This window comes from Protopterus annectens, chromosome 13.part0 (genome assembly GCF_019279795.1).
Source record: "Protopterus annectens isolate FY-2018-M chromosome 13.part0, PAN1.0, whole genome shotgun sequence".
Lineage (NCBI taxonomy): Eukaryota > Metazoa > Chordata > Ceratodontiformes > Protopteridae > Protopterus > Protopterus annectens.
The window spans coordinates 254,770,484-254,794,376 of NC_056747.1; the positions used below are offsets into that span (position 1 = coordinate 254,770,484).

Below are 23,893 nucleotides of genomic sequence, written 5' to 3' on the forward strand. Positions count from 1 at the left end.
GGGCCCCTTTTAAAGGAAAAATGTCGGTAGACTGGTATATCAACAAGCAAGGAGGAACCAAATCTTACCCACTTTGTTGAGAAGCCCTTGGAGTTGGGCAGTAGGTGATTTCTTCCAACCGCTTTCTCATGACAACATATATTCCGGGGAATTCCAACGTGATAACGGACAAGCTGAGCAGAACTATTCTGATGCCTCTTGAGTGGTGTCTCAATCCTGTGGTGACGGAAAAGATTTTCCGCCACTGGGGCCAACCTTGCTGCGATCTGTTGGCATCCCCTCTGAACAGCAAGTGGAGCAGTTACTTTGCCCTGATTTCCCCCCTCTGGTGGAGTCACCCAGAGATGCTGTTCTTCATGATTGTCTCCCCTGGTTTCCTGTACGCTTTTCCCTCAACTCCCCTGGTATCTCAGTTTCTAAAGAAATCCAAGAGGTCGAAGAATGCAAAAATCCTCATTGCCCTTTCTGGCCTCGACAAGTTTGGTTTCCTTTCATTTGGTCTCACCTACTTCGGAAACCTTGGATCCTCGACCCAGCTTGAGGTCTGTTATCTCATCCAGAAGGAATGGTTCATCCGAATCTCCAACATCTAAAGCTCACTGTGTGGCTTCTCCAATTCCAGTGATTGCCAGACATTCTTTCCTTTACCTCACCAGTCCGACAAATCATTCTGGCCCATCACAAATCTTCTGCTAGAAAGCTGTACCATAATAAATTGGAAAAATTTGCTAGATGGGCTCTTAACAGTGATATTGACCTTTACACAGCTCCTGTTGATAGTCTTGGATTTTCTGGCTGTTCTTTATCAGTCTGGCTCATCAGCCTCTACCATTTCAGTTCATATGGCTGCCATATCTAAATTCCATATTGGTTGGGATGGTTCTTCATTTATGTCACACAAACTTTGTAAGGCCTTTTTGAAAGGAACCTTAATGTTAAGGTCTCCATTTAAAGAACCCACTGCTCCGTGGGATTTACCCCTAGTTTTATAGTCTCTCACTTTATCCCCCTTTGAACCGTAAGCTACTTGTGACTTAAAATTTCTGACATGGAAAACTTTGTTTTTATTAGCTATTACTTTGGCAAGAAGAATATCGGAAATTCAAGCTTCGTCCTACAAGTACCCTATTTAATATTTCACAAGGATAGAGTTTCCCTCAGGGCTAATTCTTCTTTTTTGCCAAAGATTGTTTTGGATTCTAATATCAGTTGAGCCTTATACCTACCAGTCTTTTTCCCTAATTTCTCCATTAAGGGGAGAGTACTGCGTACACTTTTTAGACGTTCACAGACAGTTACATTTTTACCTTCACAGAACAAAGAATTTCAGAAAATTTGACCAACTGGTTGTTGCCTTTTTCTCACTTTCTTTAGGTAACTCAGTTTCGAAGGTTACCTTTGCTAAATGGCTTAGGGATTGTGTCAACTTTATTCATTCAAAGGGTCTCCAACCACTATGTCCTGTGAAAGCTCATTAAACTAGAGGTGCAGTGGCATCTGCATTTTTTCATGCTAGAGCTTTTTTAGATGCCATTTTATGCAGCAGCTACGTGGGCATCTCTTCATGCTTTTATGACTCATTGCAAACTGGGCCAGGTCTCTAAGCGACATGAGTCATTCGGATCGATGGTGCTCAGAAATATTCTGTCATGAGGCCTCACAAGATGCAAGTAGCTAGGGACTGTGTCCCACATTCAGGGATTACGTGAAGATTGACATCATCAGGTAAAGAAATTGTCTTACCATAATGTTCCCTCTGTGTTGCCAATCTTCACTAACCTTGACATTCCCCCTGCCAAAGACATTTAGTGGGCCGAATACTTTCAATGACTAGCTTCATAACTGAGACACAGATCTGGTCTCTTACTCTGAGTTTTCTATTTTGTCTTTCACTATGTTAGGCAAACCTGATTTGAGGTAATTTAGAGAAGGGCATTCTAGGTAGTGCCTAGCTTGAGAGTTTGGATGGCACGAGCTAAAGTAAATGGCCGAGTCTGTTCAGAGGCTTGGAACCAAGTCCACAGTCAAGGATTAGTGAAGACTGACAACACAGATGGAACATTATGGTAAGACTTAACTTCTTTTTTTCAAAGCTATCTCAGACCATCCTTAAAGTTGCAAATGGCTTTAAGGATGGTCTGAGATACCCGCAAATGGCTTTAAGGATGGTCTGATACACCAGATGGTTCTAGCAGCACCCATTTTAAATGAAAAAGTACTTCTCAGCAGCCATAAATATAATTTCACCATTTCAAAGAAAAGGGTTTTATTCCGGACTGTTCAAATTTCCCAGAAAGATTGGACCCTGTAAAAATCATAGGCAGTTGATAACTACTGACTCTTGGGACCATTATGCTTTACAAGTTCCCACCCTAGAATTTACTTCCTTTCTTGAAGATGGCTACCCCAGTCATGCTCTGAATGAATTCATGAGTATCCATCCTGTTATCCATGTCCTAGTTGAAGTGCATCTCACTGCCTTATCTTTTGGGGGAGTCAATTCCAGAGGTGAGGGAGACGCTAAGTAATTAATCTTCCTCTTTATCCTGTTTTATTAATCTGCTGAAACAGGTTTAAACCTTTTGATGTTCTATTCTTATGTTGCAGTATTCTTTATGTGAGGGATGACTGCCATAGGTGGTCCCGACTTCCGGCCAGTATACAGATGCCTTTTTACTACTGCAGGGTACGTGGGACGTCACACTTAGGCTTGCAGATAGCATAGGCCATAAAATGATGTCAGCACGTATCATTCTCAGAACTTCTGTGCCGCCAGTCCAAATGCCATCTTCGATCATCGGTCTGCTTGCCCAAGTTGTTTGCTGATGTACAAGCCATATAGGTCAGTGCCCTGTTGGGAGTTTTCTTTTTTACTTTTGCTATTGCTTTTGACTGAGTTTAAATGTCATCCAAGAAAGACAAGTGCCAGTGTGGCAGACAAATCCCACATAAAGTTACTCAGTCAGTGCCTTTTCTACTTTTGGTCTAACCACGACCATATGTCTTGCCCTGTCTGTCAGGCATTTGTTCCGAAGGCCCTATGGAGTCGCCTTTTCTCTCTTAGCATATACCTTGAAAATCAGAGACTTAAAAGGTTAGCAAGTGATGTTATGAGAGAGTATGCTGGGGCCTTCTGCTGAGCCTGCGAAGAGGGTTAAGAAACTCAGGCCTGCCCCTCCTATCCCAGGCATCCCTTTAGTCTGACAAAGGCCCCAGGGTCCATTTGGATACTGGCTGGAATTCCTCTGTGGTTACTGCTTTGGAGATTGTCATAATTCAACTACCGGCATGTTCTCGGAGGTTTTCCAGATGTCCACTTCATACGGACAGGGGAAACTTAGTTTCACTGCTTCAGAAGGACTTCCAGGTATTCCGCAGATCTTAGTCCATGAGGATGTTGGGACAATGGAATCACAGTGTAGGCCTCTGTTGGGCCCCTCCACCATATGCAAAGCAGAAAGCTAAACATGTTTCTGTCCCTTGGGAATCATCTGACTGGCAGGCCTTTACATAAGGCCTGTTTAATGCAATCATGGCTTTAAGGCCTCCTTCAGGGGTCACCCTACCTAGCCCTCCTCTTACTACTTCCCCTGACAAAAGGGTTAAGGAACAGATTTTTCTCGAGATTTTTCTGATGAGGATTCCTCGAAGTATTGATCCTTGGCCTGTTCTGCCCAGATTATATCACTCTGAGTATGCTTCCCCTGAGGAAGAATCCAATTGCACTGATTATATTGGTGAAGATATTTCATTTGGGGAGACTATTGCACATATGAGGGAATATTTTAAATGGGACTGCTCTCAGATGTCTGAGGTGCAGGAAAGATTCTATGATTTGCTTCAAATGGACTCTTCTTCCACCGTTTGCTGTGCCTCCTGTTTTACCAGGTTTTCTTGATGCCTTCTCTTCTGCATCAAAGTCTCTGGATTCTCGACCTCTTGCCCCTAAAAGGCCAGATAGGTTTTACAGAGTTCCAGAGGACTGTAAATTGCTTTACAAATGCCCTTCTGCAGATCAATTTCTGGTTTCTGTGGCTGCTGATAAACCATCCAGACTTCTACCATCCACTTTACGGCTCCCTTCTGATAAGGAGAATAGATTTATGGAAAGGTTGGGGGAAAAGGTGTACACTTCAGCTACTGTGGCTTTCCATGCAATCAACTACCAAACCCTTATGACTTAACTTTACCTTGGCTATCCTTTCTCAAACCACTCCGCTTCTCTTTGACCTTCTAGATTGGGAAGTTGTCAGCTCTGTTCTGTTCTGGGGGCTTCTTCTGAGGTGGCCCATCACTCCATTAAATGCAGCTGAAGCATTTTCCAGAGCTGCTGCATCAGGCTCTGTCTTGAGGAGATATTCCTGGTTGAGGCTTCAACCACTCCCTGATGACTTTTAGGCTAAGATTATGGATGCCCCTTTAGATAATAATGCCTTTTTTGGACTGCTGCAGCAGAATTAAAGGGTTTAAGGCATATTTTTGTGTTTCCAGTTTTTAAATTCCAAAGGAACTATCCTGTTCAAGCTCCTTTTGTTAGAAACCAATCTTGCACTCCTTCCGGGGGTAAGAGGATTGCTAGAAAAGCTCCTGCTAAACTCTGTCTACACCTTCCAAGAAGCAGCCTTTTCTGACAAGCCAGGTAGTCTGTGACTATCACCCATGCCTCTCCCACATCCCCTTTTCTCAGCGTTTCTTCCTCTCCCTTCCAGCCTGGAAACTTCTAACTCAAGGATGTTCTTCGTGTTTCACTGTTGCAGTCATCGCGTTTGGGTTATCTGCTTGCAGTAGCCCTCAGTCGTACTGATTATCAAAGTCTTGGGTCCTGTGTCTGTTGCTGTCTCATCTTCCATGACGTCAGGTAATCAGGGGTATAAAGCATGCAGCTGACGCCATTACATCAGTCTTTCTTGCCGTGTAGTGCCCAAAGCAGTTCGCAAGTGCTTGCCGGCCAATTCCTGAAATTTTCATTTTTGAGTTTTAGAACCGAAGTCTTCAACTACAGCTAAGTACTCCATTGGGGAAGCTTTTTCTTGCTCTAAACCGATGTCAGTAAAAGTCGATAACTGTATTTCTTGTGGAAAGCAAATACCTCATAAAGATTTTCATTCGTACTGTATTCCTTGCTTAGGCCCTGACCATGATATAGCTCGCTGTCGGTTTTGTGCCTTATTTAAACAACAAGCTATTCATTGTAGGTATATTTACGTACTCTGTTCAATTACCCAGATATGGCTTTGGTAAGCCACCCGACTACTGACATGTTGAAAAGATGCAAAGATAGACAGCGACAGACTGCCTAGGTCCAAAGCTGCCAACAACGCTTCTCCTAAGCTAGTCGCCAGTTCGCTGGTACTCAGTGAGGCGCTTTCGCAGCCCTTGATACCCGCTACTTCAGATTTGGAGGCCTCTACTTAGACCCATTTGGAGTCAGGTATGTTGTGAGATGCTTCAACTGTGGAACTTGCGGATGTCTCTACCTTGGATGGGTCCGGAGCCGCTGTGCAGTCACTGGCTTCTGAGGGTGTATTCAGGCCTACTGACTTGCATATTTAAACAATCCATGCCTAAAATAAATGATGCCCAGACCGCATGTTCAGGTCTCTATGCCTAAAAAACAAATAAGAATGGCTGAAGACCTTATTACTTTAATCAGGGGAAGCCAACCTTCCCCCTCTAAGAGACCTAGGACTGAATTTGCTTATGATTCTTTTGATCAGGATTCTGAAATTTCTGTTTCCTAGGATGACCAGGATTTACCATTATCTACCTATGAGGATTCTGATGTAGAGGATTCTATTCCCTCTGCTTCCCCTCCAGAGGGTTTCTCTTTTGGTGAAACCTTGCATACTCTTAGGGAGCATTTTTGCTGGGAAAGCCAGGATTACTCTGATTCTAAAAAGAGGCTTATGGATTTCTTACTCTTTCCCCAACACAGGCCTTTAGCTTATCCCCCCTGTACTGGACATTTTTGTTGCCTTTTCAAAATCTAGCTTGGCCCCTGACTCCTTAGCTCCTGCTCCAAGAAAACCAGATAGATATTACAGGGTTCCTGACGCTCAAATTCCTTTTTAAAAAATCCTACTGCGGATCCTGAGACCATTTCACTGGGACCCAAGGGCATTAAGGCTACTACTGCCAAAATTCCTACCCCCCTCTGATAGAGATTCCAGGTCGCTGGATAGATGGGGTAAGAAGGTATACACTTTTGCAACCTTGGCCATTAGGGCCTTAAACTGCCAGTTTCATATGTTCAAGTATCAGCAGCATATTATTGGATTGCTTAAACAAAAAATTATGTTGATTCCTGACTCTGCTGAAAATAAAGATTTACAGGATTTAATGCATTCTGCTAAACAAGTTGGAAAACATACTTTGCAATGTGGTTTTGATTCACTAGAGGCATCTTGCAGGGCTGCTGTCACTGGGTCTGTACTTAGACGTCATGCTTGGCTTAAGGAGCAATCTTTGCCAGATAATGTTAGTTAAATTGCTGGATGCTCCCTTAAACTAGTACTGCCTGTTTGGCAACAAAGCAGAAGTACTTAAAAAGATGGAAGAAAAAGCTAAATCTATCCAAACTGTTAGATTTCTTGCAAGTACAGCCTCCAGCATTTAGTAAGCATTGGCTTTCTAAGAATTGGTCCTTTCCTGCCTCTTCCAGGCCTTTTCACTCCAAACCCAGAACCAGCAGAACATCCAGACTTCAGTCCCAAGGACTAAGCAGTGGGTGGGCTCCCACTTCCAAAAGTAGGGAGTAGTAAGACTCCCCCATGGTAAACTGTCTTAATGACTTAACTTTAAAACTTCCAAGCCCTTCTCAACTGACTGCTCCTTTAGGGGGGAAAGATTGCTCTGCAGGCAAAAAACTGGGAACTCATTACCCAGGACAAGTGGGTTTTAAATATAGTTTCCCAAGGATACAGATTCCACTTCCACAATTTACCATCCCCAAACGGTTGGCCAGATCTACCCCCAAATCGGTGGGCAAAGGCTCAAAAGCAAGTTCTCTCTCTCTTAAATATAAGGGCTATTCAGACTGTCCCAAAAGAGTAAAGGGGACAGGGTTTCTACTCGAGACTTTTCCTGGTGCCCAGAAAACACGACAACTGGTGTCCTATCCTGGACCTCTCTATCCTAAACACTTTTTTGGTGATCCCAAAATTCAAGATGCTAACTCTTCACCAGTTGCTTCCTATGCTGGGCAAGGATGCCTGGTTAGCAACACTAGATTTAAAGGAAGCCTACCTGCACATCCCAATCAGGGAATCTTGCAGAATATACCTATGCTTCAAAGCAGGCTTCATGCACTATCAGTTCTCTGCACTGCCCTTTGGCTTATCTACTGCGCCCAGGGTATTCACAAAGTGCCTAGCTCCAGTCATTGCATTCTGCAGACAAAGAAATATTGAAATATACCCATACCTGGACGATTGTCTAATTCAGGCAGAAAGCCACGACATACTACTGAATCATCTGGCGTTTGTACAGAAAGTGCTAACTTCTCTGGGGTACACCATAAACGAAAGTAAATCGCACCTTGTACCCTGCCAACAAATTGTATTCCTGGGAGTAAGCTTGAACGCACCTTTCCAGATGGCTTTCCTCACGGCAGAGAAACATGTTCATTTGTCAGCCTCCTTCAAACTAATGGCCACAAAGACCCTGCTATCTGCAAGACAAATACTGCAAGCCTTGGGGTTCATGACCTCCTGCATTTTACTAAATCCATATGCAAGACTGCATATGAGGAAACTACAGAGGTATCTAAAAAGCCTGTGGTGTCAACATTCTCAGGATCTAGAAGCAATGATTCCTATCATACCTTGCCTACATATAGAGTACCTTTGGTGGACAGAGGCCTGCCACCAAATCAAGAGACTGCCATTCACTCTACCCCCTGCTGCCCAAGCCCTAACAGACGCATCAGACTATGCATGGGGGGCTCACTACTTCAAGGAAGTGCATTCAGGGTAAATGGAACCCAAGTCAAATGCACTTGCATATCAATCAAAAAGAAATGTTAGCTGTACAGAATGCTCTGACAGCCTTCGAGGACGACATTCTTCCAGGACAATTAATGCTAAAGACGGACAACACCACTGTTATGTGGTACATAAACAAGCAGGTGGGAACCCAATCATACCCTCTCTGCAGACTAGCCATGGCTCTGTGAAACACAGCCTTGAGCTTCCAAGTGGACCTACAGGCTCAATTCCTGCCAAGAAAGCTAAATACACTGGCCGACGAACTAAGCAGAAATCTCATGGACCCACAAGAGTGGAAACTGGAATCAAAGACATTCAACATGTTGATAAACAAATGGGGGAGCCCAGAGATGGACCTGTTTGCCTCGCCTCAGAACTACCAGTTGGACAATTTCTGCACAAGTACTCCCCGCAAACAATCTTGGAAAGTGGATGCCCTGTCCTTCACCTGGAAAAATCTAAAAGTTTATGCCTTTCCTCCTCTTCCTCTCCTCTCCAAGGTACTACTAAAGATCAAACAGGACAAACCAAGGACAATACCTATTGCACCAGACTGGCCCCGCCAACACTGGTACACCCTCTTGCGTGGTGTCACTGCTGGCACCATGGCACCTGACTCAGACCCCTACCCTGCTGTCCCAGCAGGAGGGCAGAGATTTTGTACCTTCAACTTCAAACCGTGAACCTGGCAGCCTGGCTAATTACCTGATCTCTCTGTTGCCATCCCTCAGTAAACAAGTGTTGGATGTCATTCTGGAGGCAAGGAGGCCTAGTACTAGAATATCTTATGCTGAAAAGTGGAAAAGAGTCTGTTCCTGGAAGCACACTCAGGGGATGGGCATAGCAGCGTCCAATTTACCTCAGATTCTTCAATACTTAACTGAGATGCTTCACAAGGGCCTTTCCTTTTCCTCCTTCAAAATTCATGTCTCAGCCTTTTCAGCTCATTACAACACAGAACCACCCCTCTTCTGTCATCCACTGCTCAAGCAGTTCCTCAGAGGAGCCAAAAACTTAACACCACCCAGGAGAGCCCCAATTCCAGCCTGGGACCTTAACTTTCTATTGGAAAAGCTCACTGTACCTACATTTGAGCCAGCTGCAAATGCAGAGTTGAAATTCCTTTCTTGGAAAACAGCCTTCCTTTTAGCCATCACTTCAGCAAGAAAGGTGTCTGAATTACAGGCCCTTATGGCAGTGGAGCCTTTCATCATCATGCGGACAGGGTGTTCTTCAGGACCAATCCCTCCTTCATGCCCAAGGTAGTATCCAGTGTGACTGTTAATCAGTCCATTCATTTGCTAATCTTCTTTTCTAATCCACAGAACAAAGGGGAATGGATACTGCACTCCTTAGATGTGCACAGACAACTTAGATTTTACTTGAACAGGACTAAACCGCTCAGGAAATCTGAACAGCTGCTGGTGGCATTTGCTGCAGGTGCAGAGGGAAAGGCCATTTAAAAGCAAACTGTTTCTAAATGGATAGGCCATTGCATTCATTTCTGCTATAAGCACCATGGAAAACCCTATCCCACAAGGGATAAGACTACATTCAACCAGGGCTGCATCTACATCTACAGCCTTTCTCAGGTGTGTCCCTACCAGGGACCTCCAAGAAGCTGCTACCTGGAGTTCTGTACATAGCTTCACCAAGCATTACCATTTGCCAATTTTCTCTTAATCCAGAGCTGGCTTTGCCACTGCTGTCTTTGCAGGGCCTTATAGCTGGTCCTAATGCTATCTAATTTCCTTCTCCCATCCTTAGCTTTGGGAATCTACCCAAATGTGATGACTGCAACAATGAAATATGAAGAACATACTTCAGTTGTGTACAGTTACCATAAATGTAGATGTTGGTATATTCGCTGTTGCAGTCCTGGTTACCCTCCCTCCAGCCCCCTGACGTCTTTTGGCTATACCTCTATTCCTTTTTACTATGCTCAAAGCTTTTTGGTGTATTTGCTTTTTTGTTGGAGGTGTAACTTTGTATATATATCTAATTGCTTCCCATTAGGGGGGCACCTGACATCTTGGGCAAGAAAAACTGATGTAATGGTGTTGGCTGCATGCGTTATGCCCCTGACTACCTGACGTCATGGAAGATGAGATAGCAACCGACGCAGGCCCCAAGACTTTGATAATCAGGCCGACTGAGGGCTACTGCAAGCAGGTAACCCAAATGTAATGACTGCTATAGTGAATACACTCTAACATCTACATTTGTGGTAAGTGTACACAACTGTACTTTCTTGGGTCCTTTCCATTATCCACAAAGGGTACTTCATGGTCCTGAAGTCTCTACCGCCCTTCATGAAAATTTCTCAGCCATTGCGAGAACAACTTCAGTTCTTTCTGGGGATGCTTAAGGAACTGAAGTCCCAAGGAACTATCTAAGAAGTTCAACTTACCCAAAGAGGAAGAGTTTTCTATTCCAGGATGTTTCTGGTACCCAGGAAAGATGACTCTTGGAGACCTATTGTGGACCTTTCTCACCTCAACACCTTCCTAAAGTTTCCAACCTTTTGCATGCTCTCTAGAAACCTTTTCCTCTCATCCTTCCACAGGCTTTCCTGGCCTCCCTGGATATCAAGGATGCCTACCTTCATGTTCCCTTTCATCCCATTTCAGGAAATGTCTGCATTTTCTGTTGCTTCATCACATTTCCAGTTGTCTCCTTTGCCCTTTGGTCTCTACTGCACCAAGGGTATTTACAAAGTGCTTGACTGTTATTTCCTTCAGCAAAATCCGTGGTATACAGGTCTTTCCTTATCTGGAAGATCTGCTACTCCAGACATCACTTCCTAAGACTTTGCAACAATATCTTCCTTTCCCTTCTGCAAAGGTTGAGTTTCACATTAAATTTCAAAATATCCTTCCTCACCCCTTTCCAGGACCATGTCTTCCTGGGGTGCAGGATACAGACAGACCTAATGCTGGCTTTGCTACCTCCTCAAAAAGTTCTGTTTCTTATCAGCTATTTCCAAGACCTTCTCCGTTTGCATTCTGTGACAGAATGACTTTCTGAAGCTGCTGGGATTTGTAGCATCCAGTATCTCCGTATTGCTTTTGGCCAAACTGCACAAGAGGAAATTTCAGTGGTTCCTTAGTCTGTTTGGAAGACAGCATCTGCTCCCATTGGAGTTTGTCTTTCCTCCTCTTCCTTGCCTAAAGAGGGAACTGTTGTTGGATTCAGCAGTTTTCCATAAACTCAGGTCTATCTTTGCTTCATACTCTTCCTTCTGAAGTCTTGTTTACACATGTCTCGGACATGGGTCGGGGGTAGCCTTTGTAACCTTAAAGGTACAAGGCCATTGGTCCCCTTCTCAAAGGCAACAACACAAACATAAAAGATGAAGCAATTTATTTAAGATGTATCAGAGCAGAAACCCAGTTGAAGTGAAGCAGCACAAAAAACTCTGTATAAAAAGTATTTAAAATAAGCGTGTTTGCAAAATAAATTGCTTCATCAGCTCTCACTCAGCAAACTAAAACATAAATAATATATATCATTGTCACACAATCAAATGACCAGTAAGCACAAAATATGCAAAATCAACAAAGTATTACACACCCATATTCTTTGAAAACGCGTCAAATACTGAAAAAGTATGTGCACACACACACACACACACACACACACACATATATATATATATATATATATATATATATATATATATATATATATATGTATATAATATATATATATATATATATATATATATGTATATGAAAAGATAAAAAAAATTAAAAAAAGCAAAACACATATACAGTCGATATAAAAAGTTTACACACCCCTTTTAAAATGCCAGGTTTTTGTGATGTAAAATAAGACCACAATAAATCATTTCAAAACTTTTCCCACCATTAATGTGACCTATAACATGTACAATTCAATTGGAAAACAAATCTGTTAGGGGAAAAAATATAAAAAATAAAAAACGTATAATAAGCTGGTTGCATAAGTGTGCACACCCTTAAACTAATACTTTGTTGAAGCACTTTTTGATTTAATTACAGCCAGCATTCACTCTTCTTGGGTGCACACCTGCCATCAATTAAAGAGGCTGTGATTAACCCCAAATAAATTTTAGCTGTCCTAGTAGGATTTTCCTGACATTTACTCAGTTGCCTGCTACAGCAAAAGCCATGGTTTGCATGGAGCTTACAAAGCATCAAAGGGATCTCATTGTTGAAAGTGATCAGTCAGGAGAAGGATACAAAAAAAATTCCACATCATTGGATATACCATGAAACACAGTGAAGACAGTCATCAAAAAGTAAAGAAAATGAGACAACAGTGATGCTGCAAAGAACTGGACATCCCTCCAACATTGATGAAAAGAGAAGTCTAACTGGGCAGAGAGGCTGCCAAGAGACTTACAGCAACACTGAAGGAGCTGCAGGAATTTCTGGCAAGTACTGGTTGTGTACTACATGTGACAACAATCTCCCTTTTCTCCGTATGTCTGGACTATGGGATAGGGTTGCAAGACGAAAGCCTTTTCTTACACAGAAAAGCATCCAGGCCCAGCTAAAATTTGCATAGCCTCCCAAAAGCATGTGGGAAAATGTGTTATGGTCTGATGAGACCAAGTCTGAACTTTTTGGATACAATTCCAAAATATACTTTTGGCGCAAAAACAACACTTTGCATCATCAAAAGAACACCATCCCCACGGTGAAGCACAGTGGCGGCTGGTGACTTCAAATCAAAGGGGGGCCGCAGGAGACAGCTGAATGGGTGGGGCCAACAAGAAGGGGTGTGGTCAACTAGAAAGGTGTGGAGCTATGCTAAAAACACAAAAACTGGGACTTTAAATAAATACGCTGTCCTGGGTGCCAAACCGTCTTTGAGAGTCCAATCAAGACAAAATGAAGTGTAGAAGAAAAAATATTTCAATGCATTGGCTACATGATGACAGCTTAATTAATATCTAGATGGAAACAAAAAGGTTGTGAGGCATGAAAAAATAAATTACTATTTAAATACATTACTGGAATGCCAGTGAAAATCAAGTATAAAGAAACGAGCAGTACTCAGCACAAACCACTTCTCTTTGCACTGTAGTTGTAATTATAATATATAGTCAGCTTTATAAAAGTACCAAGTAACATGCTGAAGGTAGCAATCTCTGTGATACCCCAACTTGTAAAAAAATTATGTTCATCGTGTTTCACTGTTGCAGTCATTACACTCTGGTTATCCTGCTGGCAGGCTACCCGCAGTCGGCCTGAATTCCAAAGTTCTGGTCCAGCGTTGGTTGCTGTCGCCTCTTCCTTGACGTCAGTGCGCCAGGGGTATACAAGATGCAGCCAACACCATTTTCCCCAGTCTTTCTTGCCACGCAGTGCCCGAAGCAAAAGCAGTTTGCAAGTGCCGGTCGGCAGACTCCTGAAATTTTCGAAATTGAATTTCAGATCCGAAGTCTTCAATAAATCTAAGTACCCCATTGGGGAAACTTTTTTCTTGCTCCAGACCGATGTCAGTAAAGGTTAACAATTTTATTTCTTGTGGGAAGCAAATACCTCATAAGGATTTTCATTCTTACTGTATTCCTTGCCTAGGACCTGACCACGATGTTGCTAGTTGTTGGTTTTGTGCTAGATTTAACCAACGCACTATTAAGCGTCAGTACGTTTTTGCTTTCCATTACTTTGGCAGAAGGTTTAACTATATAATGCTGTCGGAACAGCCGATGACCAAAGTTCATAAAAAGCACAATGAAAAAGAAAAGGACAGGCATCCGAGATCCAAAACCGACGAAGTCTCTTCTAGGCCAGTCGCCGGTTCTCAGTGAGGTGCTTTCGCAGCCCCTGACACCCGCTACCTCAGAGCCACAGGCCACCTCCGACTCCCACGTGGAGACAACTAGGCCTCTGGAAACTCAAGGTATTGGGCCTACGGAAACTACTCCCTCAGATGGGTCCGGAGCCACTGAGCAGGCTTTTCAGACCTACACAGCTTTCTATCAAGACCACTTCAGCAACCAAGACAAAGTCTAAAACACCTTTAAAGACAAAGAAACAAGTACAGCATTCTCCTGGACAGTCATCCATGCCCAAGAAACAGATGCTTAAAATGGCCGAGGACATAATTACTTTGATCAGGGGTTCCCATCCCCCTCCTGATAAACGCCCTAGGCAAGACACTGACTATGATTCTTCTGATCAGGTTTCTATTTCTTCTTATTCCTCTTCAGAACAGGGATATTCCATTCCTCCCTATGAGGGCTCTGATGCTGAAGAATCTATCCATTCAGACTTTCCTCCTGAGGACTATTCTTTTGGGGAAACCCTGCACACCATGAGGGAGCATTTCCACTGGGAGAGCCAAATTATTCAGAATCCAAGAAAAGGCTCAGATATTTTCTTTTATTGCCTCAACACAGACCTCTTGCTATCCCTCCTGTGCTAGACATTGTAGATGATGTATTTTCAGTGTCCAATCTGTCTCCTGATTCTTTACCCCCTGCACCAGTTAAGCCAGATAGGTATTACAGGGTTCCAGATTCACATAAATTTCTTTATAAAAACCCTGCTGCTGACCCAGAAACTATATCGCAGGGTCCCAAAGGGGTCAAGGCTTCCTCTGCAAAAAACCCTGTTCCCTCTGATAGGGATTCTAGAGTTCTGGACAGATGGGGGAAAAAGTTTACACCTCTGCTACTTTAGCTGTATGGGCTTTAAACTGCCAGTTTCACATGCTTAAATATCAGCAGTACCCAATGTCTCTGCTAAAACAGAAAATGCTGACAAACTCTGAATGTCCTGAAAACAAGGAAATGCAGAATTTATTGCATGCAGCTGAACAAGTGGGAAAGCATACTTTGCAATGTGGTTTTGATTCACTAGAGGCTTCTTGCAGGGCCGCAGTTACAGGCTCTGTTCCTTTAACCAAGCATGCCTTCGAATGACAGAGTCTGCCTGATCATGTTAAAGCAAAATTATTAGATGCTCCATTACAGCATAATACTTTGTTTGGTGTTAAGGCAGAAGAGGTGTTAAAGAAAATGGAGGATAAAGCTAAATCAATGCAGACAGTCAAGGATTTCTTACAGGTTCAGCCACCTAGATTTAGCAGAAACTGGCCTTCTAAGAATTGGTCCTTTCCAGTGTCAGACAGGCCACAAAGAGGCAGATACAGATGCCCTAGAGGCAGATCTCATGCCTAAACGATGGGGTGATCCTGCCTCCAAAAGCAGAGAAGACAAATCACAACCTTGTAGGAAACAGTCTCAATGACTTCCCACTGCCAATGCCAAGCACTTATCTTTTGGCAGCACCCTTAGGGGGAAAGCTAGCATTTTTCTCTCAAAATTGGCACATGATTACCCAGGACAAATGGGTACTGAATATTGTTTCTCAGGGCTACAGGTTCCACTTTCACACCCTGCCAAAGACAAAAGGTATGCCAGACCTGCCACACAATCAATGGGCAGAGGCACAAAAGCAAATTTCATCTCTCATGGACATGAGGGCTATTCAAAGAGTACCACAGCAAGAGCAGGGACAAGGATTTTACTCCCCAGAAAGGACAAAGCTTGGAAACCAATACTGGACCTGTCTATTCTAAATACTTTTCTGGAAGTTCCAAAATTCAAAATGTTGACACTACAGCAACTTCTGCCCATGCTGGGCAAGAAGGCTTGGCTTGTAACTTTGGACCTCAAAGAGGCATACCTGCATGTCCCAATCAGACAATCTTGCAGAAGATGCCGCAGATTCATAGCTGGCTCAATGCACTACCAATTCACTGCACTGCCCTTTGGCTTGTCTACTGCGCCCAAGGTCTTCACAAAATGCCTGGCACCAGTAATTGCATTTTGCAGACAAAAAGGAATTCAAATATAGCCCTACTTGGACGACTGCCTTATTCAAGCAGAAAGCAAGGACATATTCTATTAAAGCATCTGGCGTTTGTAAAAAGATTACTGATTTGCCTAGGGTACACAGTAAACGAACAGAAATCAAAACTAGTGCCCTCTCAAGAGATAATATTTTTGGGTGCAAGCTTAAATACAACTGCCCAGATGGCTTATCTCGCGTCAGACAAAGGCAACTGACTCATTACTTCCAAATGATGGCAACAAAGACCCAATTACCTGCAAGAAAAATTCTGCAGGCTTTGGGCTTCATGACATCCTGCATTCTGCTAATTCCATATGCAAGACTGCATATGAGAAAGCTACAATGGTATCTAAAAAGTGTTTGGTTAACATTGCCACAGCCTGGAAACAGTAATTACTCTCATTCCCTGCCTGCAACGGGAGTTTCGATGGTGGGCACTGGCCTGTCACCACAACAAGGGACAACCATTCACTTCGCCAACAGCGAGGCAGACACTAACAACAGATGCTTCGGATTATGCCTGGGGGGCACACATGGCAGGAAAATGTATTCAGGGCTCGTGGCCCGCAAGCCAAATGCATCTTCATATCAATCAAAAAGAGATGCTAGCTGTACAGAATGCCCTGACAGTCTTCAAGGATCTACTCCATCCAGGACAACTATTACTAAAGATGGACAACACTGCAGTCATGTGGTACATAAGCAAACAATGGGGCACACATACCTACCCCCTCTGCAGGCAAGCCATGAACTTGTGGAACACAGCATTGACCTATCAAGTGCATCTGCAAGCACAATTCCTGCCAGGAAAGACAACTACTCTGGCAGACGAACTAAGCAGAAACCTCATGGACCCTCACGAGTGGAAACTAGATCCACAAGTCTTCAGCATGATAACAAGGAAATGGGGATGCCTAGACATCTGTTTGCCTCCCCTCACAACTGTCAACTACAGAGATTTTTCACAAGGACTTATCACACACAAGCATGGAAGGTGGATGCTCTACCATTCAGCTGGAAAACCCTGACAGTTTATGCCTTTCCACCACTGCCTCTCCTCCCCAAGGTACTCTTAAAGGTCAGACAAGAGTAGCCAAAAATGATCTGGCCATGCCAGCACTGGTACCCCATCCTAAAGAGCTTGTCTCAAGGCCCAGCCTGGACTTTACCTCAAATTCCTCATCTTCTGACCCAACAAAACAATCAGATCCTGCACAGCTAACTCAGAACCTTAAATCTGACTGCATGGTGAATAATATAACCACTCAGAACACACCTCTCTCTAAAGCAGTTATGGATGTTATTTTGGAAGCCAGGTGGCCCAGCACCAGAAAATCTTATGCAGAAAAATGGAAGAGATTCTGTGCTTGGAATCAGGCACAAGGAATTGAACCACTTGTTCCAAATATCCCTCAGATTTTACAGTACCTAACTGAGATGCTGGACAAGGGCCTATCCTTATCAATTAAGATCCATGCCTCTGCCATTTCAGCTCTTTACAATACGGAACCACCTATTTTTTCACATCCACTGCTAAGGCAGTACCTCAGAGGGGCCAAAAACATAAGACCTCCAAGGAGAGCACCAATACCTGCATGGGATCTCAATTTTGTCTTGAAAAAGCTCACTCTGCCTCCTTTTGAGCCAGCCAGTACAGCTGAGATAAAATTCTTATCATGGAAAACAGCTCTGCTCATAGCAATAACTTCAGCAAGAAGAGTATCAGAGTTACAGGCATTAATGGCAGTGTAACCTTTTATCATTTTCCATCCGGACAGGGTTTCTCTAAGGACAAACCCAACATTTATGCCAAAGGTAGTATCCAGTGTGTTTCTTAATCATACCATTAATTTGCCTACTTTTTTATCCATATTCCCAGAATAAAGGGGAGAAACTTCTGCATTCTTTGGACATAGAGGCAGCTATGCTTCTACTTGGACAGAACTAAGGCTTTCAGAAAGACTGAGCAACTTTTAGTAGCATATGCTGCAGGATCACAAGGAAAGGCTATCTCAAAGCAGACTATTTCAAAATGGATAGGACACTGCATCCATTTCTGCAATGCACAGCATGGCAAATCAGTGCCTAAGGGCATTAGGCCACATTCGACCAGGGCAGCAGCCACATCAGCAGCCTTTCTCAGAGGAGTACCAACCAAGGAAATTTTGGAGGCTGCAACTTGGGAGTTCAGTGCACACTTTTACCAAGCACTACCACTTACCTCTTTACTCTAAATCCAGAGCAGGCTTTACCACTGCAGTTCTGCAGGGCCTCGTAGCCACTCCTAATTCTATTTAGACCCAGCCGCCCAACCTCAGCTTTGGGATTCAACCCAAGTGTAATGACTGCAACAGTGAAACACGAACATAATACAGTTGTGTACTTACCATAAATGTAGATGTTCGAGTGTATTCACTGTTGCAGTCCAGGTTACTCACCCACCATCCCCCTTTCTTTGCTGGGACTTATCTGTACTTCTCTATTCTATACAACCTATGTTGTGTATTTGTTTGTAGATGAAGGTATTGTTTATTTTAGTGCATGCTCTTTATAAGCAATGTTTTTAGCCTACCCTTTTGGGGGCACTTGACATCTGGGGCAAGAAAAACTGAAGAAAATGGCGTCAGCTGCATCTTATATACCCCTGGTGCACTGATGTCAGGGAAGAGGCGACAGCAGCTGATGCCGGACCAGGACTTTGGAATTCAGGCCGACTGCGGGTAGCCTGCCAGCAGGATAACCCAAGTGTAACGACTGCAACAGTGAATACACTCGAACATCTACATTTGTGGTAGGTACACAACTATATTTTTCTTATCCAAAAAAGACCTGCTGCCTAACAACAGCTATCTACTTGTTTCAAGGGGAAAACATGATCAAAGTGCAAAATGAACAGCAAATAAGAAACAATCTCAAGATAAATTGCTTAAAGGATTCTTCCACAGGTTATGCACCACACATGATAGATTGGCATTCTGTTTAGTTTACGGGTAAAGCCTGCAAAGATGACTGCAAGTCTCCAACAAATGTAATGAGGCTCTGAAAATATTGTAATCCCGTCCTTTATTACAAATACTGTCATATGCATTTCAATACCTAAGGCTTATATGCTATCTAGTTATGTAAATATTCTCTGCATGGCAACAACTAGAAGGCTTTCAATGTTGGTAATTCTTTAACATATGCTTATTAAAGCCTACTTGCATCTTACAATCTCAGGCAAGCTTACCTGATAGCCATTAAAGCAGTGCTACTTAAACCCACATCAGCAGGTACTGCAACATGTGTTTTCTGAATAAGAAGAAGAAGAAATCAACAGTATAAAAATATGACAGAAAACTAGAACATTCTGCAAAATCAAGGATAGATGAAAAGCCACTGTAGTACTTGTGCCTACTTTCGATGGCGGATAACTTAAACTGCATAACTGCTCCTTGCCTTGCTTGGACACATCCAGAGTCACTACATGGGGGAGTGGGGTTCAGGTAAGTCCCAATTTGAAATGTCTCTGGCTGACTGTGGCCCTGACACATGACCTCATACCTCTCAACCTCAGAGCAAGAAATCTGTACAAAGCCATAAATAGAAGTGAGATAAAGGCCCAAAAATAAGGACAATTTTAAATACTGCTCTTATAAACTTAGAAAGATAATAGAGTAGTAGGTCTTGCGTTAGTATGAATTTTCTGAAGGATATGAAATCTGAAACAAATGTCTGTCATTTATTTTCTAACTTCAATCTTTAATGATTTGACACTAATTTGCCAGAAAACCACAATTTTATGAAAAACGGACCACAAATGTGATGCAAAAATATAAAATAGCCACACAATACATCTGGGAACCTGTCAAAGAAGGGACACTTTTTTAATATTAGTACGGTTAACTTGAGCAGCTGACAAAATAAAAATCTACATATATTTCTGAAATTAAAAGTAATCTGTAACTCTGATCATTAAAATTACTTATTAATTGTAAACCTTCCATGATTTCTTCCAAATTTGCCATTTTGTGGAGGGATTATTAGGAGGAGAGCAACACATTGAGCTAAAATAGGGGGACAATTGAGAGGTTTGGATGTACCCAGTTCTATTAGGTGATTTATTTGCACATACCTCTCAACCTCTTAACGCAGGAAATCTGGACAAGGACAAATATATTGGGGGAACATACAAACAGTACTAAAAATTGCTCTTGTATAAACCTAGTTGATATATTAACAGGTCTTGCTTTAGCAATCATTTGTCTGAAGGGTATGAAGTCTGAAACTCAATGCCTGTCATTATTTAGTGACTTCATTCCTAAATGATTTTCCAGAAAACCACAAATTTTATGAGGAGCAAACCAAAAATAAGCAAAAATCTATTCATTCTGCAAAAATCTGGACAGTTGAGAGTTATAGTTCAGCCAGGGCTGTCTGAGTTTGCCGCACTCCCCCCCCCCTCACAAAATCATGGTCAAATGGGAACTCCCCTTTGCGGCCATGTCCCATTACTTGGCTATTTCACCCCATTTACCATAAACACTGTAATGTGCTTATTGCTTTTACTTCTGTGATGATTTGGATTTCATTTAAAAGTTTTATTTTATATTTTACAGCACAAACACTAATAGACATCTGCTAAACAAAACAATGCAGTCTCACAATTAAAATAGACTTGGCATTAAAACTTATCTGCCCTTGAAACTCACATTCATTGAAACAGCATTGAAACCCACATTCAAAGAAAATACACCTGGCCAGTGGCAGATAGATTATCTTCGGGCCGTTTTCAAATCATAGGCCCCTGGCACACAAAAGGTACACCTTCTTGATTGTATTAAATTATGTTGTATAATACAGGATAGTTGTTAGAGGGCATTTTAAATTTATTGTTTTGAACATTTTTCCAGTAAACAATGAAACAAAATGCATGCATCAATAATGACAAAACTGCCCAATTCAGAACATTTCCATCAAAAAGTCTACTCTAAACTTCTACAATCCACCAGTCATGTAAATAATTCCACATTAAAGAGATCTGCAACTAATGAAGAGGTTGCTGCTAGCAAACAACTTTACATTTCATTGTTTCATTTTCAAATGAAGTGCCTGTTGCCCTTGATGAATACATTGCCTATGTTACACAAAAAAAATAAGCTAGTAATATTGCAATAGGGACGGGAAGGCAAACTAATAACAGGTTCATAGTTACTAGGTATCTCCGCCAAAGAGGACATTTTATGGACTGCAGCATCCACCCCCTTTATAAAAGTATAAGACAGTACAGTATCAGCAATGCATCTACATACTGTGGGAGTAGAACCCACAGCCTTCTGCATCAAAAGCAGGTACACTACCTGTTGCACTATTAACAAAGCAAGCAGACTCTGCATAAGCAGTACTAAACTTCTCTTCCCCTGAAGCTCTCGGCTCCTTGTAAAATCCACTCAACTGTACCTCTCAAGTTTGCAGCACAAGTAATCTGGAAAAGCCAACATTTGTCGTGGGGGGGGGAACAAAAGCTCAAAACCAGGGACACATTTTAAACATTGCTTGTATAATCTTGGAAAGTTGCTAGAATAAAATACTGCTTTAACACCATGCATTTCACTGCCAAGTCTTGAACCCAGGACCCTGTGCACTACAGTCAGAGCAACATACCACAATGCCAGATTAGCTGTTTCTGCAAAGATAGGAAGACTGAAACTTAAATGGTTCTCATTTAATGAATTCAGTTCTCACCATAGCTCTCAACCTGATGGCACAAAAAAAACCTGGACAAAGCGAATAATGGGGGAATAGAGCCCCAAAAATAGGGACACATTTCAAATATTGATCTTATAAACTTAGAACAATTCCTGAAATTAAATGTTTTGTCACATACACCCTTTGAAGAATATGAAGCATGAAATCCACCATTCCAGAAAAACAAAGATTTTATGAGGAACAGAACAGAACAAAAATATGAGGCAAAAATCTGAATATTTTTCACAAGTGGTGATGGGTAGGGAATTCAGGCTCTTGCTATCTGCATGCAAGGTACAGGGTTTGAGCCTGTGTAGCCATCATTTAAATTTACATGGGTCATTCTACACACACACACACACACACACACACACACACACACACACACACACACACACACACACACACACACACACACACTTTAAAAGCTCCATATGGGCTTAGTACCTGAACTCCACACACACTTCAAAAGCTCTATATGGACTTAGTACCTGAACTCCACACACATTTTAAAATGAAAGTACCCAAAAGCTGTCCAACCGTCACAGTTTCATAAACAACTTGGTCCCCGGTAAAATCTTTCTGCTTCAGGCAATTGGTCCCCATAAACAACCTGGTAAACTTTGCTTTCTGCTTCAGAGCAAGGTTCCGGGTAAATCTGCTTTAGCTTTTCTCTATGGTCCCGCGAGAGCAGCAGGCTTAGTTACCCAGCCTGCAGACGTTGCAGCCCGATCCCTTTCCAGTCTGTGTGGTTGTAACCGCATAGACTTCTGGGGCATCTGCAGTCTGATGCCTCGTTTCCCATTCCGGACTACTGTTTAACCAGTCCGAGTTTGGGAAATGGGACACTCCCTCTAAATTTTAAACGGACACTCCCTCTATTTTTTTTTCTTTTTACAGCAGTGAGCAGTCTGAGTTAAATGGTCCGGACACTCTAAATAACTGGTCCGGACATTTTCACAGCAGTCTTGAGTATTTTTTTTTCTTTTTACAGCTGGGGGAGCTGCAGTCCTGCAGTCCAATATCACGAGCCGCCACTGGTGAAGCATGGTGGTGGCAGTGTCATGCTTTGGGGTGCTTTTCTTCAGCTGTAACTGGGGCTTTAGCCAAGGTGGAGGGAATTATGAACAGTTCCAGATACCAATTACTTTTGGCCCAAAACCTTCAGGCATTTGCTAGAAAGCAGTGTCTCAGTCTCTTCTGGTAGCTTAGGGGATTTTAAGCCTATGTGCCTCTCTGTTAGGAACGTCTTGGATCTTTCCAGCTGTTTGATGTCTATGACAAAGTACATCCCAAAGGAGTAATTAAAATATCTAATCGGGCTGCTCTGTGCTTAATACAAGGGAACAATAACCTTTTTAAATCTGCATGATATTCTTCTTGTGATCCACTACAGCAAGTAGAAAGATATTCTTACAGTTGTTGGTATGTGGTGGTCCCAGGTTTCTAATTACATTTTTATTTCGAAGCAAGGTGGTGTGCTGTATGCTGGGGATGGTTTGTCTACCAAATGCGAATAAATTGCATTTTTTAAGCCCATTTTCAATACTTTAGCCATTTGTAATTTTAAGTTCCTCCTAGAGAGCTTCTGCATCAGAGGCTTATTTGATATTGGCTCCCAGTTTACAGTCGTCCGCATAGTTAGTTAACCATGGGTTTTGGTTTTAGTCCGTTGGTCACAGATGTAAATAAGGAACAAAAGCGGTCCTAACATTGAGCCCTATGGGACACCACTGGATGTATTCATGTTCTGTGATGCTGTCCCTGCCTCTTGCCCTGTGGGGGTTCTGCTTTTTAACCATTTCGCTCTCCATCTTACCACATAGTGTTTGTTAATTTTGCTTTAATGGAGGATGGTGTCAAATGCCTTCACCAAGTTATAGTGTGACAGATTGTGTTACCTTTTCAACTAGATTCATTAAACAGGATCTGCATTGTACAAAATCAAATTGCTGCAGATCTAGTGTGCCCCCCTTTTTAGTTCTGTCATAATTAAACAAGTTTCTGGGCATTAAAAAGTCAAGATGTTGACCATTCAAGCTCTGTTAGCATTTCTTTTACCAGATTCCTTTGTGCTCACTAGATATTAAGAATACATGTTAAGTTGTCAATCTCGCCTTCATTCTTGCTTGATGGGTTCGGGGCCGATCCCTCGGCTCCGACTCGGCACTTGCTAAGCTCGAGAGTCACTTTTACCAGCTCGATGCAGCCCCATATCCCATGATGCAAGGCGGTAAGTACCCAGATCTCGTTTGCCGCTTCGCTTATGAGGTCCTCCTTTTACCAGCTCCTGGTAAGTGATTCACTTTTTGAATATTTAAGCCCCTT

At 42.5% G+C, this 23,893-nt stretch overlaps 1 protein-coding gene across 1 annotated transcript in view; it reads left to right on the plus strand.

Moving 5' to 3' along the window:
- SBNO2 (strawberry notch homolog 2) overlaps nt 1-23,893 on the plus strand; it is a 2,660,605-nt gene that overhangs the window by 790,103 nt on the left and 1,846,609 nt on the right. The gene's annotated exons all lie outside the window — the stretch shown is intronic.